Source organism: Diceros bicornis, chromosome 5 (assembly GCF_020826845.1).
Source record: "Diceros bicornis minor isolate mBicDic1 chromosome 5, mDicBic1.mat.cur, whole genome shotgun sequence".
Taxonomy (NCBI): Eukaryota; Metazoa; Chordata; class Mammalia; order Perissodactyla; family Rhinocerotidae; genus Diceros; species Diceros bicornis.
Window position 1 is genome coordinate 77,135,614 of NC_080744.1, and position 20,859 is coordinate 77,156,472.

The 20,859-nt window shown below is 38.1% G+C and overlaps 1 long non-coding RNA gene across 1 annotated transcript in view; it reads left to right on the top strand.

Moving 5' to 3' along the window:
- Positions 1-20,605, top strand: part of LOC131406369 (uncharacterized) — a 43,225-nt gene extending 22,620 nt beyond the window's left edge. The window contains exon 4 of the long non-coding RNA XR_009220123.1: positions 20,030-20,605. This is a non-coding gene — a long non-coding RNA (uncharacterized LOC131406369). The remainder of the gene's footprint in view (positions 1-20,029) is intronic.
- The last annotated feature ends 254 nt before the right edge of the window (positions 20,606-20,859 follow it).

Sequence of the window (20,859 nt, forward strand, 5' to 3'; positions counted from 1 at the left end):
AGCAAGCGACATACAGATATAAGATTTTACCGTAAGGTAAATTCAACAAAGCACTCAGATCTACATTGTATCAAGAACTTTTACAAAGAGTTATGAAAAATATTATTAATCCAATATAAAATGAGGAAAATGTAAAACGAGTAAACTAATTGAACAGATACTTCACTATCCTTTCACCATAATGGCTAAAATTCATACATTGCTGGTGGGAGTGTAAAAGGGTAAACCACTTTGGTGATAGGTACACAGTACCGACTATATATACCAACTATATACACACTCTATAATAGTCAGTACTCAATAGATGATAGATAGATAGATGGATAGATAGATAGATAGATAGATGATAGACAGATAGATAGATATACAGATATGTAGACAATATGGCCCAGCAATTTTGGGGTACATACTTAGGAGTAGAAGTGATTACACTTACCAAAAGACATGTATAATAATATTTACAGTAGCATTATTTATAATAGCCCCAAACTGGAAACAACAGAAATGTCCATTAATAGAATAAATAAATATGTATATTAACAATATAAAACACAAGACAGTAATAAATATTAAACTTTGCAACACACAACAATGTGAGTGCATATTGCAGATATAAAGCTTATTGAAAACAGCTATACTCAAAAGAGTATATCCTGTCCACTTCCATTTATACAAAATTCAAAAACAACATCATCTCTGCTGATAAAGGTCAGAAGAGTGGTTACCTTTTGGAGGATATCAATTGGAAAGGAGCACGAAGGTGACCGCTGTGGTACTGAAAATATTCTATAAATTGTTCTAAATGATGACTATACATGTACATGGATATCTGAAAACTAACCAGGTTGTACACTTCAGAATTGTGAACTCCATGTTCACTATACTTTAGTAAAACAGAAAAAAGAAGGAGAAGAAAGATGGACAGGAAAACTACACAGAGACCTCAAAATCATTACTTAAAAATATTAAAGAACACCCAAAACATTAGAGGAATATACCATGGCCTGGAATTGGATGACACATTGTTGTAAAGATGTCAGTTCTCTCTAAATTGATGTATAGATTCAATTAAATTGTCAAAATTCTAGCATTCCTATGGGGAAATTTATAAGCTGAATGTTGTAAAGACATAAGAAGAACCAAGTACATCTTCAAGAAACTAGGCAGTTGGTAAAATGATTAGGCAGGTGTGACCAAAGGAAATGTAGCTGACCCTGTACTATTCGGGTCATTTTCTTTAAGTGGTTGTCTGCCATTTATCAGTCTCCCTCTGTGCTGGGTTTTAGTTCACATGTGTCCTGAGTGCCTTCTGAAATCCTACCACTATGGAGTATTCATTTACTCCATGTTAATTCAAATCAAATATAAATTCAAATTAATTGGAATTTTTAAGAATGAACTCAGTAATTTACCAGAAAGCCTGGTTTTACAGAATCTAGCTGCCTATACACTTGGTATAGGCACCTTCTTGTTGGTACTGTGGAATGGGACCAGAGCAAAACAACCGAAACCAAAAATAATTGACTTTAAAAGTCCATGAATACAGGCTAATTTCTGAGCATCTTCACCAACCTGGAGTGCCTCATAGACCTATCACATGTAAGCGCCATTTTTCATGGATAGACTTATAGTATATATCTGATATATAGAATGTAGTAATCGTCTCAACCCCTAGAGAGGCTGGAAACTGTTACTAAGCCACACACATCCGTAGATGTGTCATTCACTTCAAGGGCACTGAGAAATGTGGCAAGGATAGGGAAAAAAGCACAGAGGGTTAAGAAAATGTGGTATATATATACAATGGAATACTACTCAGCCATAAAAAAGACAAAATTGTCCCATTTGCAACAACATGGATGGGCCTGGAGCGTATTATGTTAAGTGAAATAAGCCAGAAAGAGAAAGACAAACACTGTATAATCTCACTCATATGTGGAATATAAACCAACACATGGACAGAGAAAACTGGACTGTGGTTACTAGGGGCAGTGGGGGTGGGGGGTGGGCACAAGTGGTGAAGGGAGTCATATATATGATGATGGACAAACAAAAATGTACAACCGAAAATTTCACAATGTTAGAAACCATTAACACATCAATAAAAAAAAAAAAGCACAGGGGGGCATAGTTTCCCCGTCCAATTTGCCATTGCTCTCCCCCTGAAAAAATATTTTCTCCCATAAGGATAAAATTCTGAATGTAGAACTTTTTTCTGATCAAAAGGGGCAAACTCTAGTCCTGTGTGACCATTCTCCTACCACAACTGAGGTGGGTTGAAGTGGACATCAGACACAACTATGGTTAATCATATACTTCATCTGAAAATTGAAGGTTGGGACTCAGCGACAGAGTCATCAGCTCTGGGTATCTGAACACAAAAGTCATAATGAGTTGAGGGGCTGATGTATGTAATACCACAAAAAGCCAAAGTCATAAATAAGCTGAAGTGATAGAAAAAGAAACCATAAGATAGCAGGGGAAGTCAATTTCCCAATAAGATAATGAAGCATGTATTCTAAAAGAAGAAGGAATGAAACCCAGGTGATTCTTAAGGGTGCCTTTAGATCCACATAGCTTATTCTACCCTGAGCTTGGAGAGTCCTTGTCTACTGTACATGGGTCATATGTTCCCACCCTCTCTTCTATCTTCAGCTAATCTGGGTTTCTGTTGTTCTTCCATAATAGAATATGTTAATTAGAAATAAAATCTTTCACTAGGAGTAATAAATGAAAAAGAATACAGACGTCAGCAAAAAAAAAAAAATTACTACGTTTTGAATCACAGATTAGCAGAGAGAGATGAACCTGCCCATCCTCAAATTGTGCTCTACTAATCTGTGGGGTGAAGCACTGTTTTAAGCTCATACAGTAATCTCTTATTTCTTAGACCATATTCCCACTGAGGTTAAGGTTTTGCAGCAGTAAGATGTAACAACCACAGTGTGCCTCATGACCTTAAACAAAGTACACAGGGAAAAAGAAAATTCTAGTCCTGGCTTAGCATTCTGAAAGTAGAAAAGGAAAAGCATGACAATTGCATACATTTATTGAAAAAAAATTACCCACAGTTTATTGATCTGATGCTGCTTGTCTTACCTCGAGTTCTCACAAAAGCAAACCCCGAGTCAGGACCTATATGTGGTAATTTATTTGGTAGGTGACCCCAGGATGCACAAGTGAGAGCAACAGAAGTAGACGGGGGACAGAGACAGTGAAGAAAGAGTTAGTGAGCAGGTTACTGTTGTGGGCAACAAAGCTTATTTCTTCTAGGGACCCACTTGAGGTATTGTGCAGAATGGGTTTCATAATGTCCCACTGAGGAAGCTGGGATATTTACCCATCATCTTATACCACTTTAGCATCATCCCAGGGACATTAAAACTGTGGCCTGTCTAAGCTGCCCGGTGATTAGGCTGATCAGCCCCTGAGTGTTCAAGAAAGTCCTCAATGTGAAAATGAGAAAGGCTGGTACTTGGCGTAGGAGCTGGTAACGTGCCGTAATTGTCTATTGCAGCTGTAAACAAACTCAAGGTGGCCAAGAGCATATGGGGTAGAATGTCTGACAGAGTCAAGGTCCTGCTCAGACCCACTCATGACCTATGGGAAATCCATACTGCCATTCTCGCACTTCAAGGTGTCAGGAGAACTAGAGATAGACCCGTCTAGTCCATATTCCCTTCAGCTTGGCCAGGTCTTCAGCTTGTCTAGGTGGCTTGTCTGGTGGAATGACCCAGATGCTCATCACTGAGTGGTCTGAGCACTTTTACTCTGTCCTAAGAATGGTGGCTGCTTCAATTGCCCTTTATTGTTACCACTAGGAGTGGAAGCTCAAAAGAATCCAGAGGGAGTTATCTGAGCTCTGTACTCCTACTTTCCCCCGTATGGAGCAGCAACACTAGCTTCTCGTAATAATCAGGGGCAATTAGTCCCACCAGTGTAGTATATCATATCTTTGCTTACCTGCTGCCTTGAAGACCCCAAATATCCAGACAGCAGATATAGCTTTAGGTCTAATTGACCCTTTGCTGGTCTGCTGTATATCTACATCACATAAAGACTTGGAGAAACTGATAATACCTAAGTCATTATAGTCAGTTCTGATTGCATAACCATAGGGTCAGAGTTCAGTGTCTCCTATAGTCCAGAAGTTGTTTATGAAATGGTGTAGAGGGCTATCCTTGCTCCAAAACCCTAAGGGATTGCACTCTGACTCTCCTATTGGAGTTTGTCAGATAAACCACACAGAGATCTGGTTTACCATGAGTACCTCCAATACCATTAAATTTGCCAGGTAATGTGGCCTGTGTATCATGGAAACTTGCACCACAGCTTAGATCTGCTGCAAAGCCCTCTACTGTTCTGAATCTAACTTAAAACTCTCAGCCTTCCAAGTTGCCCAGCATATGCGTGACAGCAGTATTCCCAAATGTACTCCTCCAAAATCCAAAGATATCCACCAAGGCCTGTACCTCTTTTTTTTTTTTTTGTAGGGAAAGATTCGCTCTGAGCTAACATCTGTTGCCAATCATCCTCTTTTTTTTTTTCTTCCCCAAATCCCCAGTACATAGCTGTATGTTCTAGTTGTAAGTCCTTCTAGTTCTTCCATGTGAGCCGCCGCCACAGCCTGGCAACTGACAGACAGGTTGTGTGGTTCCGCAACTGGGAAAGAAACCCGGGCCACCAAAGTGGTGAGAGTGCCAAACTTTAACCACTAGGCCATCAGAGGTGGCTCTGTACCTCTTTCTTGATGATATGATTACCATTGCATCATTATTGGTGCAATAATTTGTTCTTTACCTTGCAGGCCTGTCCTAACATACACTAAACTAACAGTTCTCAAGAAGTTGCCTGGGGATTCTTGGGGGTCCTTGAGCTTCCTTTAGGGGTCCTGTGGTCAAAATAATTACATAATGTTACTAGGATGTTATGATCCCTTTTTAACTGTTTGACATTTGTGGTGAGGGGACAAAAGTTATGATGGGTGAAAATGCTTTATGCCTTAGCATGAGTCAATGTTGTGTACTAAATTGTATCAGTAGAATGTGTTTTTCAACACCATGCATTTGCAAGAAAACAAAACATCCAAACTCTAGAATGCCATTGATAAAGCAGTAAAAAGTATTAATTTTATTAAAATTTTAATAGTTCCATGAATATCTTTTCAATACTTTGTGTGAAGGAGTTGGAAATTTACATGAAGCATTTGTACTAAATTTTGAAGTATTGTTGTCTAGTGGAAAAACACTTGTGTGACTGTTTGAATTGCAAACTAAACTGATTTTTTTTCATAGAGCACCATTTTTAACTAAGTGACAGGTAAACTATAGTCATTCAGACCTGTTTGCATATTTGTCAATTTTTTTTCCAAAAAACGAGGAAGACAGCAAATGCCTTTAAACAAAACACTTGATAGTATTTATTTCCAATGGTACGATATGAGCTTTCAAACAACAATTAGAATTTTGGACAGCTTCTTAATATTCTTTAGAGTATTCTGATGAGATTGGTGGTACTATTAACAAAAGTGAGTTTCTGATATATCTTTATTTATTTATTTATTTATTTTTTAATTGTGGTAACACTGGTTTGTAATATTATATAAATTTCAGGTGTACATCATTATATTTCGATTTCTGTGTAGATCACATCATGTTCACCACCCAAAGACTAATTACGATCCATCATCACACACATGTGCCTTATCATCCCTTTTGCCCTCCTCCCTCCCCCCTGCCCCTCTTGTAACCACCAATCCAGTCTCTGTCTCTATGTGTGTTTTTTTTTATTGTTGTTATCTTCTATTTATGAGTGAGATTATACAGTATTTGACTTGCTCCCTCTAACTTATTTCACTTAGCATAATACCTTCAAGGTCCATCCACGTTGTCACAAATGGCAAGATTTCATCTTTTTTATGGCTGAATAGTGTTCCGTTGTGTATATATACCACATTTTCTTTATCCATTTGTCCCTTGATGGGTACCTAGGTTGCTTCCAAGTCTTGGCTATTGTGAAGTATGCTGCAATGAACATAGGGGTGCATATATCTTTATGCATTCATGTTTTCATGTTCTTTGGATAAATACCCAGCAGTGGAATAGCTGTATGGTATGGTAGTTCTATTCTTAATTTTTTGAGGAATTGCCATACTGTTTTTCATAGTGGCTGCACCAGTTTGCTCTACCACAAGCAGTGTATGAGAGTTCCCTTCTCTCCACATCCTCTCTAACACTTGTTGTTTCTTATCTTATTAATTATAGCTATTCTGAAGGGCATGAGGTGATATCTCATTGTACTTTTGATTTGCATTTCCCTAATAATTAGTGATATTGAACATTTTTTCTTATGCCTGTTGGCCATCTGTATATCTTCTTTGGGATATGTCTGTTCAGATCTTTTGCCCAGTTTTTAACTGGGTTGTTAGTTTCTTTGTTGTTGAGATATATGAGTTCTATATACTTTTTGGATATTAACCCCTTATGAAACATATGGTTTGCAACTATCTTCCCCCAATTGCTAGGTTGTCTTTTTGTTTGGTTGATGGTTTGCTTTTTTTTTTTTTTTTGTGAGGAAGATTAGCCCTGAGCTAACATCTGTTGCCAATCCTCCTCTTTTTGCTGAGGAAGACTGGCCCTGGGCTAACATCTGTGCCCATCTTCCTCTATTTTATATGGGACGCTGCCACAGCATGGCTTGACAAGTTGTGCATCGGTGCACGCCAGGATCCGAACCCCAGGCAGCTACAGCGGAGTGTGAGCACTTAACCACTATGCCACCGGGCCGGCCCCTGGTTAATGGTTTCCTTTGCTGTGAAGATGCTTTTTAGTTTGATGTAGTCCCATTTGTTTATTTATTCTATTGTTTCCTTTGAATGGTCAGACATGGTACTTGAAAACATGCTGCTAAGACTGATGTTGAAGAGTGTACTGCCTATGATTTCTTCTAGAAGTTTTATGGTTCCAGGTCTTTTGTTCAAGTCTTTAATCCATTTTGAGTTAATTTTCATGTATGGTGTATTGTGTATGGTCTACTTTTTCATGTCACCATCCAGTTTTCCCAACACCATTTATTGAAGAGACTTTCCTTTCTCTATCGTATGTTCTTGGCTCTCTTCTCAAAAATTACCTGTCCATAGATGCGTGGGTTTATTTCTGGGCTTTTGATTCTGTTCCGTTGACCTCTGTCTGTTTTTGTGTGAGTACCATGCTGTTTTGGTTAATATAGCTTTGTAGTATATTTTGAAATCAAGGAGTGTGATACCTCCAGCTTGTTTGTTTTTCTCAGGATTCCTTTGGCTATTCAGGGCCTTTTTTTTTTTTGTCTCATACAAATTTTAGGATTCTTTGTTCTCTTTCTGTGAAAAATATCATTGGAAATTTGATAGGGATTGCATTGAATCTGTAGATTACTTTAGGAAGTATGGGCATTTTATCTATTTTATTCTTCCAATAGAAGTGCATGGAATATCTTTCCATTTCTTTGTGTCTTCTTCAATTTCTTTCAATATTTTATAGTTTTCAGTGTACAGATCTTTCACCTCTTTGGTTACATTTATTCCTAGGTATTTTATTCTTTTTGTTGCAATTGTGAGTAGGACTGTATTCTTAATATCTCTTTCTGCTACTTTGTTGTTAGTGTATAGAAATGCAACTGATTTTTAGGTTAATTTTGTATCCTGCAACTTTACCATATCCATTTATTATTTCTAAAAGTTTTTTGGTGGATGCTTTGGGGTTTTCTATATCTAAAGTCATGCCATCTGCAAATAGTGACAGTTTCACTTCTTCCTTTCCAATGTGGATCCCTTTTATTTCTTTTTCTTGCCTGATTTCCCTGGCTAGGACTTCTAATACTATGTTAAATAAGAGTGGTGAAAGTGGGCATCCTGTCTAGTTCTTATTCTTAGAGGGATAGCTTAAAGTTTTACTCCATTGAGAATGATATTATCTGTGGGTTTCTCATATATGACCTTTATTATGTTGAGGTATTTTCCTTCTATACCCATTTTATTCAGAGTTTTTATCATAAATGGATGCTGTATCTTGTCTTCTGCTTTCTCTGCATCTATTGAGAAGATCATGTGATTTTTATCTTCATTTTGCTTATGTGGTGTATCACATTGCTTTATATGCAGATGTTGAACCATCCCTGTATCCCTGAAGCAAATCCCACTTGAACATGGTGTATGATGTTTTTAATGTATTGTTGTATTCGATTTTCTAGTATTTTGTTGGGGATTTTTGCATTGAAGTTCATCAGTGATATTAGCCTGTATTTTTCTTTTCTTGTGTTGTCCTTGTCTGGTTTTGGTATCAGGGTAATGTGAGCTTTGTAGAACATCTGGTAGAATTCACCAGGGAAGCTGTCTGGTCCTGGACTTTTATTTTTTGGGATGTTTTTGATTACTGTTTAGATCTCCTGACTGGTTATTGGTCTGTTCAAATTCTCTGTTTCTTTTTGATTCAGTTTTGGAAGGGAGTATGATCTATTTATCCATTTCTTCTAGATTATCCAGTTTGTTGGCATATAGCCTTTCATAGCATTCTCTTATAATTTTTTGTATTTCTGAGGTGTCCCTTGTAATTTGTCACCTTTCTTTTCTGATTTTATTTATTTGAGCCTTCTCTCTTTTGTTCTTGGTGAGTCTAGCTAAAGGTTTGTCAATTTTGTTTATCTTTTCAACAAACAACCTCTTCATTTCATTTATTTTCTCTAGTGTCTTTTTTAGTTTCTATTTCATTTATATTTGCCCTCATTTTTATCATTTCCTTCCTTCTACTGATTTTGGCCTTTGTTTGTTTTTCTTTTTCCAGTTCCTTTATGTGTGCTGTTAGATTGTTTATTTGAGATATTTCTTGTTTGTTGACATAGGCCTGTATTGCTATAAACTTCCCTCTTAGAACCGCTTTTGCTGTATCCCATAAATTTTGGCAAGTCATATTTTCATTTTAATTTGTCTCCAGGTATTTTTCGATTTCTCCATTGATCCCGTCGTTGTTGAGTAGCATTTTGTTTAATCTCCACATATTGTGGCTTTTCCCATTTCTTTCCCGTAGTTGATTTCTAGTTTCATACTGTTATGTTCAGAAAAGATGCTTGGTGTTATTTCAGTCCTCTTAAATCTATTGAGACTTGTTTTGTGGCCTAATATGTGATCTATCCTGGTGAGTGTTCCATGTGCATTCAAACAGAATGTGTATTTTCAGTTTTTAGATGGAATGTTCTGTATATATCTACTAAGTCCATCTGGTCTAATGTGTCATGTTGGGCCAATGTTTCCTTATTGATCTTTTGTTTGGATGATCAATCCATTGGTGTAAGTGGAGTGTTAAAGTCCCCATACTATTTTTGTGTTGCTATCTATTTCTCTTTTTATGTCTGCTAATCATTGCTTTATATATTGAGATGCTCCTATGTTGGGTGCATAGATATTTACAGGTGTTATATCCTCTTGTTGGACTGTTCCCTTTATCATTATGCACAGTCCTTTTTTTTTTCTCTTGTTACAGGTTTTGTTTTAAAGTCTATTTTGTCTGATATGAGTATTGCTACCCCAGCTTTCTTTTCATGGCAATTTGCATGGATATCTTTTTCCATCCCTTCACTTTCAGTTTGTGAGTGTGTTTTGGTCTGAAGTGTGTCTCTTGTATGCAGCATATATATGGGTTTTGTTTTTTATCCAATCAGCCACCCTATGCCATTTGATTGGAACATTTAGTCCATTGACATATAAAGTAGCTATTGATAAGAATGTACTCATTGCCATTTGTTACTTTTTTTCTGGGTGTTTTAGTAGTTCTTCTCAGTTCCTTTCTTCTTCTCTTGCTCTCTTCTCTTGTGGTTTGATGGCTTTCTTTAGTATTATATTTGGATTCCTTTCTCTTAATTTTTTGTGGATGTATTATAGGTTTCTGGCTTGTGATTACCATGAAGTTTATAGATGATAACCTATGTACATAGCAATCTATATTAAGTTGATGGTCTCTTAAACATGATCTCTTGCTAAAAGCTCTACTCTTTTACACCCCTCCTCCCACATATTATATTTTTGATATGATATCTAACCTCTTTTTTGTGCATAAGTGTCCATTACCCTCTTATCATGGAAATAGATAATTTTAGTACTTTTGTCTTTTGACCTTCATATTAGCTTCATAGGTGGTTGATCTGCTACCTTTACTGTATATATATTTGCATTTACCAGTACTTTTATTGTTTTGTGTTTTGGTTAATTTTCTTATTTCTATTTGTGATCTTTTCTTTTCCATTTGAATAAATGCCTTTAGCATTTCTTATAAGGCTGGTTTCCTTTAGTTTTTGCTTGTCTTGAAAACTCTTTATCTGTCTGTCCATTCTGAATGATAACTTTGCCTGGTAGAGTATTCTTGTCTATAGGTTTTTCCCTTTCATCACTTTAAATATATTGTGCCACTCCCTTCTAGCCTGTAAGGTTTCTGCTGAGAAGTCAGCTGATAGACTTATGGGGTTTCCTTTGTATGTAACTTGTTGCCATTCTCTTGAAGCTTTTTGGATTCTCTCTTTATCTTTAATTCTTGACATTTTAATTATAATGTGTCTTGGTGTGGGCCTCTTTGTGTTTATGCTGTTTGGTGCTCTCTGTGCTTCCTATACCTAGATGTCTGTTTCCTTTCTTAGGTTAGGAAAGTTTTAAGCTATTATTTCTTCAAATAGATTCTCTCCCTGTTTGTCTCTCTCTTCTCCTTCTGGGCCACCTATAATATGGATATAGGTGCACTTGATGTTGTCTCAGAGGTCCCTTAGCCTGTCCTCATCCTTTTTAATTCTTTTTTCTTTTATCTGTTTGGCTTGAGTGATTTTCTCTAGCCTTTTGTCTAGCTCATTGATCTGTTCTTCTGTATCAACTACTCTGCTATTGAGTCCCTCTAGTGAATTTTTCATTTCCAGTATTCTATTCTTCACTTCTGATTGGTTCTTTTTAATATTTTCCAATTCTTTGTTGAAGTTCTCACTGAATTCATCCATTCTTCTCCCAAGATCAGTGAGCATCCTTATGACTATTATTTGTACTCTTTAGCAGGTAGATTGTTTATCTCTCTTTTGTTTATTTCTTTTTCTGTGGATTTGTTCTGTTTCCTTATTTAGAACATATTCCTTTGTCTCCTCATTTTGCCACTTTCTCTGTGCTTATATCTATGTGTTAGGTAGGTCAGCTACATCTCCCAATCTTGGAGAAGAGCCCTTATGTAAGAGATGCCTTATGAGGCCCAGCAGTGTGTTTCCCTCTTGTCACCAGTTCCAGGTGTTCCAGGAGTGTCCCCTGTGTGGTCTACATGTGTCCTTCTGTTGTGGAAGGGTTGCTCTTCCTGCAGGTGCATCAGGAGACTAGGCTGTCCCCTGGCCAGTTGGTTGTGATGCTCAGCTGTGTGTGGCTGCTATGGTCCCTTCAATCACTTTATTGGGCATGGGGTGCCCCAGCACAATTGGCTTCAAAGACTAATAGCACATTCCTGTTGCAGTTTTTCTAAGTGAGTAGGTCCCCAGCTTGGCTGGTTGCTAGTTTCAGGGGCTTAATTGCTGTAGGCCTCTGGCCTATAAGACTGTTGTCAGCTCTCTCAGGAATGCAGCTGGGTGGGACTGCCCCCGGCATGGGAGCACCCAATTGTTTCAGGCTTTGGAAGGTGCGGCTGATCCCCTGTGTGGCTGTTTGAGAAGCACAAGTCTGCTGTAGCTGACAAGCCCCACCATCAATAGGTCCATAGACCCCGCCAAGGCAGTCCTGCCCTGTGCGCATGCCCTGACCCACTGAAGCAGACCCACTTGCCCTGCTTCAGAGGCCCCACAAAGAAGAGAAGAGCCAGGAGAAGCTTTCTTGAAGAACACCACATGAGTCGGTTTACAATATCAGCTCTCATGATCTATTATAAAACTATAATAATTAAGATACTGTGGTAGTGGCACAAGAATAGACAAACTAACAATGGAATAGAACAGAGTCCAGAAACAGACCTAACATGGACAGTCACGTGATGTATGACAAAGAAGACACTATAGTTCACTGGGAAAGAATAGTTTCATCAATAAATGTTGCTGAGTTATCTGGATAGCCATACTGAAAAAATGCAGTTGAACTCCTAGCTCACACCAAAATCACCGTGAACATGGATCACAGACTTCAGTGTGAATGTACACAACAAAGCATTTTGATGAAAACTTAGGGAAACATTTTTGTGGCCTTAGATTAAGCAAATACTTCTTAAACAGGATACAAAACGGAATAATTTTAAAGGGAAAATGCTATCTAGACTATAATAAAATTAAGAAGTTCAGCTTATCAAAAGACCTCACTAATACAGTGAAAATAAGATTGATAGACTAAGAGAAATTGTTGTAATACATAAATCTGACAGATGATTTATATCCAGAATATATATAAAATACTACATTATAAATCAATAAGAAAAGAGGAAGGCAATCCAATCAAAAATCAACCAAAGAATTAAACAGTACTCAAAAACAAAGTTTCAAAATGGTCAATATACATATGAAATAATGCTATACTCCATTAGTTATCCAGGAAATGTATATTAAAACCACAAAACATATTGACCAGAATTGCTGTAAGGAAAAGCAGGGAAAATACCAAGTACTGGAAAGGATTTAGAGTAATTGAAATGCTTATATTCTGTGGATTGGAATGTACATTGACATAGTCATTTTAGAAAAGTATTTAGCAATATTGTCTAAAAAGTGAACAAATGCATCATATACTAATTCTATCCTTATTTACATTCCCAACATACATGCATTCATACATTCACAAAAAGATGTACAAGACTGTTCATAGCAGCACTACTCATAATGGTACAAAACTTGAAAGTACCCAAATATCCACTATTAATTGAATGGATAAATGGATAAATAAATTGTGATGTATTGATACAATGGAATAATATACAGCTATGAAAATAAAGGAAAAGTAACTGTTCACTCACAATAAGAATGAACTTCACAAATTTAATATTGAACATAGGAAGCTAAACAGACAAGAGTATATTCTGTATGATACAAATTTATATTAAGGGAAGCTTCCAGGTTGCTGATAATTTTTATAGATCTGTACCTTTACCATACATACACAGTGCATGTTTATTTTACATGAATAAAATGTTCAATAAACAAATAAAATAATCTGGAGGAAATCCCAAGGGACATCACCAATGAGGAGATGGTGGCACCACATCACCAATGTCATTCTCTCCCTCTTGTCTCCTCTCCTCCCCTCTTGTCTCCTCTTCTCCTCTCCGCTCTTCTCTTCTTTATTCTTCCATTCTCTCTTCTGACATAATGTTCAGAACAGATGATTTAATTTTGCTGTAAAAATAATTACATGATAATTTTCCTTAAAGTCATGCTGTTTAGCACTAAAATAGTAGTTAATATATCAATTTGTAATCAGGAAAAGGGGAAGAAGTTTCTGCAAAACAAGCAGATCTAAACAAAAGTGACCTCAGAAAACAGAAAATAGTTGTTAATTTACTCTAATTAATTACTCCAAGAGAGGTGCTTACAGCTCTGTGTGATAATTGGCCCATTACGAGGGAAATATGGGAGCCACATAGTCCTGCTTTTAGATCTTTTTACAGATTCTGTCTATGCAAATTATCATGCAAAATTTCTTCAGTCAAGTAGACAGTAAATAGCCCTGAATTTCTCTGTAAACTGAGCTCATCTCCAAAAGCAGTAGATATGTAGTGAAGTGTGAGCTCCCTCTGGTGGTACCGTGGGAAAACCACAAATACGGATCCAGGAGCAGGGACTCCACAGGTGTATGGATGTGATCGCACTTCTTTAAAGACATTCCAAACCTGAGAAATGTGTGTGTGTGTGTGTGTCTACCAGTTCAATCTCGAGATATGCGTATCTGGTTTTTGTTTTCCTCCTGACCTTAGAAACATGTGTTTTATGCTTGGAACAGATCTTAACCACTCATTGTTTTCAGTATGACTTCTATGCAGAAAATTCCAAATCCAAACATTAACTCCCCTTCTATACTTCAGGCATAGGACTCAGGAATACATAACCTCTTGGATTCATCACTTTGATGTCAGACTCCACACTTATAACATTAAATCTCATCTTCACCACAGACTTGCTTCCTCAGCCCAAAATTTCACCCACTTATGTAGGCTTCACACTTGGGGGCATCCTTCTTAGGGCGCATCTTAGTCCAGAACTTAGTTCCTTATTATCATATAGATATACTCATTGATTCTCTACACCTTCATAATACACTGCAGGTACAATCTCATCCAGTAAGCAGTCAAGTCATTCTTCCTAAAATACCACTCTTATCAACACATTCTCCCTAATTTTCAATGATAATTTAGCCCATTGTAAATACTTGCTCTCTGTCAGGCACTGTGCTTGTTGTTTTAGATTCATTGATACTAATCTTCACAAAAACTCAGCAAAAATGGTATGTTCAATTTTCAGGAGGAAAATGGGGTTTAGACAATTATCCATTTGGACAATCAAACATGGAATAAGTGATAGAGCCCAGATTAAATGACCCAAGTCGTGCTTCCTAACAATCTCAGGCTCTATGAACTGCATGAGAGTAACTTCTTCTCTACAGAGTAAATTCACACTCTGTTAACTTAGCATCCACGGAGTTCCATAAGATAGCTCCCACTTCCTGTCAAGCCTGGACTTGTATCATCTCCAGTAAACCATTTGCTCCACACTCTCTAGTCTCTTACCACTTCTATGTATCTATACGCATTCTCATCTAGGTTCCTTCTTACATTCTGTGCTGTACCATCACACTGCGTATATTTCAGGTATGTTCCCTTAGATTCACGCTTAAAACATTATGTTGTGTTAAAAAATAAGGAAATGCTGAAAAAGTGATAGATATATGTGTCAAAGGGATACAGAAGCTGGTTTGAATGGACTCCCACAGCACAAATCTGGATAATTTCAGCACCGAAATCAGTAAAGATAGTAACAGATTATAACCTATTGAATAAATTCAAGATCCACAAATTCCTCCTGATATAAATAAGTGACTAAACGACGTAGAAGGGAAAGCTTTTCCTTATACAAATAAAAATGATAAATTTAAAAAAATAGTTATATAGTTACCATTTTGCAGTCATCATAGTAATAAGTGGTTTATGTAGGAATCATGAATGAATGCTATATGTATGGGATGAAATTTTGATAAACAACAAGAGATTTACATAGCCTCAAAATATTTACCCATAAAATAATTAGTAATTATAACTTAACACCTGGTGACCATCAACACGTATTATCTCTGAGAGATTTTCGTCACCCTCAAAATGGAAATAATCATCTATTTTTTGGTGGTTCCTTTGAGATATAAATACAGGAACTGCCAGAGTGTCTAAAAGTACCTGACAGGACATTTGTTGCTCAATAAATGCTCGTCTAGTTTCTCTTTTCTAAAAAGGAACAAAGATCAGCCAACTCTGACCAATAAGACAACATTTCAGGAGAAAAAAAAATCAACTTTCCTGGAACTGATTGAGAGTCTCCTTCTCTGGAGAAAGTGTAGAGAAGGCATAGCTGGTGGGTACAAAAGAAGCCACAGTGAGCAGACTCGCCCATGTCAGTCAACTTAGGCTTCAGGAAAGAGGAGAACATTTTACTCCATTAAGACCATTAGCCCCCTTACCTGAGCCATTGTTTTCTCACTTACCCACCTGAAAAGGTCATTTGCTCCTTTCCCACTCCAGACTCTTCTGTAATTGTCACTTCTTGACTAAAGCTTTTGGGTTAAGCTTTCTCCACTGTCTCCCTGTGTCTGTCTCTTTGTGGTTGTGGTAACTCCTCCGAAGCCACCCTCTTTCTGGGCCAGAAAGTCCTGGAATAATGCAGACCCAGGAGTTCCAAAGTCTTCTCTCTTTTCAAACTCTCTAGATGCTTCCTTGAATTTCTTGAAAGAGGTCTTAGGTCAGAGGTGTTTCCTCGCAGAAACTATTCTTGCTGATTAGGGTGCTTCCTCCTCTTCCACTCTATAGAATCTGAATTTTCCCTTTTCACAGAGAATGTGTGTGCAGAGACAACACTACTTTAGGGAGACATTTACTCTGAGGCCTGAAATTCACTCTCTCTTCACCTGCCAAATGATGCATGCTTAGTCTACAAAATAAAGGGTCACAGCTCTGGTGGATCTCAGACTTGGGAAATTAATGGCCTGGCCTGGTCCACCGAGGTTCAGGCAAATGACCTTTGCAGGAGGGTCCTAGCAGGCTCTGCCCGTACCAGACCCCCTGAGGCTCTACAGAGGGCTAGGGACTCCTGAGGAGGTGACTCCGAGGACTCAGGGAGTGAAAGTAGCTGGAAAAGGCTGCTCTTGGGACACAGGTCAGTTGGACACACCTGGCCTCTACGAGCTCAAGACTAATGCGTCAGGTCACAGCGAAATTCGCCTTCTGAGGGGATTTAAGCTCTGATATAGTTGCTTTTATCTTGGCTTTTTAGTTTGTCAGCACGTTAGACTTTTAAAATCAGCTGAACAGCAACAACCCTCCGCGTTCTCGGGACCCAGGACAGGACTCAAGTGGGTAAAAGCGCAGAGAACAGGTAGCTACAGGACTTGCAGGGGGCCCAGGGAGTACGTGCAGTGTGCTCTTCTCCGCGCGTTCGATACGGGCGCCCTGCTACCCCAATCTCACTGCCACCCTGCAACCCTTCTTTTCCTCCTACTCCTGGCCCATAGTGCCTCTAACTCCTAAGACGCAAGTGGCTCCAAGTGGCAGCTTTGTGGACTACAGTCCCCACAATGCCACGCGGGTCCTTCCGGTTCCTCTGCCTGCTCAGCCAGATGTCTGGGCTCCAGCTCCAGAGGTGGTGGTGGGAGGGGGCTGTGACTGCTGGAGACAGGTCTGGCACTGTCCGTTTCATCTCTGAAATCGTCTTATTTTAACCTTTGCCAACTTCCGAAGGGAAAAAAAAGTAGTGTTTTTCGTTGTTTAAATGTATTGAGTATGCATTTATGTTCATACAGTTTATTTCAATATAATTTCAAATCATACTCTCCTTTTTCTATCAGGCTTTTCTTGTGGTATTTAAGAATAGACTTTATATACTCAAATCTATTTATTTATTTATTTATTTGCTAAAAAACAAAGTGATCCTTTAGATCACTGTGCACTGATGAAAACTGGTTTTCTGTCCCCGCCTAAGTGCAAAGTGGCTGAGAACTGTGATCTTCCACTAGCCCAGGAAGTGAGGCGAGACGGATTCTAGAAGTGCTTGCATAGTATTAAATGTTTTCAAGGGTTTTGCAATTCTTTTGGAAAGTAATAAGGATATTCTATGATCCAGTTATACTATTTTTGGAGACTTGAATAATTATTCTGAAGAAACACCTCCCCTCACCCCCAAACAACAAAAGATATATCTTCTTTGATCTCCCATAACAACCTGGACGTTGATCTGCCATAGTTACTCCAATTATTTTATCATTATGTGTTTCTGTGCCTGACCTTCACATTAGTCTGTGAGATCCTTAAAGCATGGCCAGGATCTTATTTAACTTTGAATCTCAAGCTGTAGAAATGCATAAAGTTAACCAACAGTTTAAGTTGGAGAATAGATTATCTATAGTGGGAGCCATTTATAAGTACCGAAACCCAGTCTACACTTCTCATGCCTTAGATATGTAGAGCTGGTAGAGAAGTCTCTGAGATGTCATGTAAGAAAACATTTCATGCTGGAGTTTAGTCTTCAATTGGGTTTGACAGATTAATGAGAGATATGGAGTGAAAGGATGATATTAGATGCTGCCTTTACCTGGATCTCCTAGGTCACAGGCACTGGCTGGATCAGTGAAGCAACACTGACTGACATATCTGCAGATCCAGGTCAACCACCAATGGGGTATAGAATTACTCTCGTTGTCCATTGTCCGGTTTCTAGTGGATGCTGAGAGGAAGTGAGATGGAGATGCATACAGGTATTAATATATGGCATCCTTTGTCCCTCTCACCACTCTCACAACAGGTTCTGATTTGGATGTGAACTTGCCCAGTCATCTTCAACACACAAGGCCTCTTTAATCTGTGTAGTCATTTCTGGCTCCCTGGGGCTGTGCTGTAGCCTTCCAATAGATTGGATCCTACACTAACCCAGTCAGGCTATTGGGAACCAGTATGATACCTCTGGTTTGACTCTGGGTATTATAATTATTTGAACACACCTGCTCTCTTCCCATGTCCTAGACAGCAGTAGCTGCCTCCTAGTGTATAAGCATTGATCCAGAATCCTCCTGGTAGCCAGAGAGGACTAAACAGGCTGAAGAGCTTTAGATATGCAAGACTGAGTGGGAGAGTTCACATGCAGATCTGACCTGATTGCAATCCACTCAACACCCACATTAGTCTCTATGCCCCAGCTGCTAAATGTCCCCCTCTTCCTCACCAGTCTAGCCCTGAAGTCCTAGCATGAGTCTAAGGGAAAATACCTGAAAATAGTGTGATTCCAGGTACAGGAGAGAATGTAAGAAGGAGCAGAGATGAGAATGCATATAATATATAGAGAGAAGTGGTAATAGACTAGTGAGTGTGGATGTGGAACAAATGGTTTCCTTGACGATAGTACAAGTTCAGGCTTGAAAGGAAGTTGGGAGCTATCTTATGGAACTCCTTGGATGCCAAATTAACAGAGTGTGAATTTACTCTGCAGAGAAGAAGTTATTCTGGTGAGGTGTAGAGAATCTGAGGTTGTTAGAAGGCTGTCTTGGGTCTTTGAATCTTGGCTCTATCACTTATTACCTACGTGGTTGTCCCAATGGCTAATTTTCTAAACCTCATTTTCCCCCTGAAATTGAACATAGCCTTTTTGTGAGTTGTGAAGACTAGAGTTAGTGAATCTACAACAGTGAGAACAGTGCCTGACAGAGAGCAAGTATTTACAATGGGCTAAACTATCAGTGAAAATTAGGGAGAATGTGTTGATAAGAGTGGAATTTTAGGAAGAGTGACTTGACTGTTTACACATTACAAAGGCAAGGAGAATCAATCTGTATATCTATGTGACAATAAGGAACCAAGTTCTGAACTAAGATAGCTCCTATTGGAAGGGAAAAGAAGTAAACAAAGCAGTGTGCTGTATGTGTGCCCCCCCCAAGTGTCAAACATACATAAGTGAGTGAACCTTGGGGCTGAGGAAGCAGTTTTGTGGTGAAGATGAGACTTAACTTTAGAAGTGTGGAGTTTGACATAAAAATTGTGAATCCAAGAAGATATGTATGCCTGCGTCCTATGCCTGAAGCCTAGAAAGAAGGTTAATGTTTGCATTTGGGAATTTTCTGCATAGAAGTCATGCTGAAAACAATGAGAGTGGTTAATTTCTATTCCAAGCACAAAACATGTGAATCTGAGGTCAGGAGGAAAAAAAATAACAGTGAAGACATAGATATGCATATCTTGAGATTGAAGTGGTATACACAGATACATAGCCACGCATGCACTCGGGGATGGACTGATACTCTTGTCTGTGAATAAATGCCATCAGGTCCGTACACTTATGGAATCCCTGCTCCTGGATCCATACTTGCAGTTCTCGCACGTTACCACCAGATGGAGGGCACACTTCACTGCACCTCCACTGCTTTTGGCGATGAGCTCAGTTCAGGAAGCAATTAAGGGCTGTTTACTGTCTACTTGACTGAAGAAGTTTTGCACCATAATTTACATAGATAGAATGTGTAAAAAGATCTCAAAGCAGCACTATACGGCTCCCATATTTACATAGAAGGTGGGGCAATTATCACAGAGACCTGTTGGCAGCTTTCTTGGAGTAATTAATTTGAGTAAATTAATAACTAATTTCTATTTTCTGAGGTTACTTTGCTTTGATCTGCTTGTTGTGCAGAAACTTCTTCACATTTTCCAATGACAAATTCATATATTAACTACAATTGTAATGCTAAACAGCATGACTTTCAGAAAAATAGCATTTAGTTATTTTTACAGCAAAATTAAATCATCTGCCCTGAATATTCTAATTTCAGAGAAGAGAAGAGAAGAGGGGAGAAGAGGAGACAAGATGAGAGGAGAGGAGAGAAAAGAGGAGAGGGAGAGAATGACATTGGTGATGAGGTGCCACCATCTTCTAATTGGTGATGTCCCTTGGGATTTCCTCAGGATCACTTATTTATTGGACTTTTTATTCAAGTAAAATAAACATACAAAAGTGGATGTATCATAAAGCTACAGCTCGATGACAACAGCATCCCGGAAGCTTCGCTTAATATAAATTTGTATCATACAAAATATACTGTTCTGTGTTGGCTTCCTTTGATCAATATTAAGTTTGTGAAGTTCATTCTTATTGTGGGTGAATAGTTAAATAGCTACTGTTCCTGTATTCTCCTAACTATATAGTATTCCATTATGTCAATACGGCACAGTTTATTTATCCATTTATCCATTCAACTGATAATGGGTATTTGGGTAGTTTCAAGTTTTGTACCAGTACAAGTAGTGCTGCTATGAACAGTCTTGTGTATCTTTTTGTGAATGTATGCATGCATTTATGTTTGATATATAAATAAGGATAGAATTGCTGTATTATGCATTTGTTCAATTTTAGGCAATATTGTTAAATAGTTTTCTGAAAAGATTTTGTCAATGTACATTCCTATCAACAGTATATAAGAGTTCCAGTTGCTCTAAATCCTTGCCGACACTGGGTATTTTTCCTCCTTTTCGTTACAGCAATTCTGGTCAATGTATTTTGTGGTTTTAATATACATTTCCTTGATAACTAATGGAGTGGAGCATCTTTTCATATGTATATTGACCATTTTGAAACTTTGTTACTGAATACTGTTTTATTCTT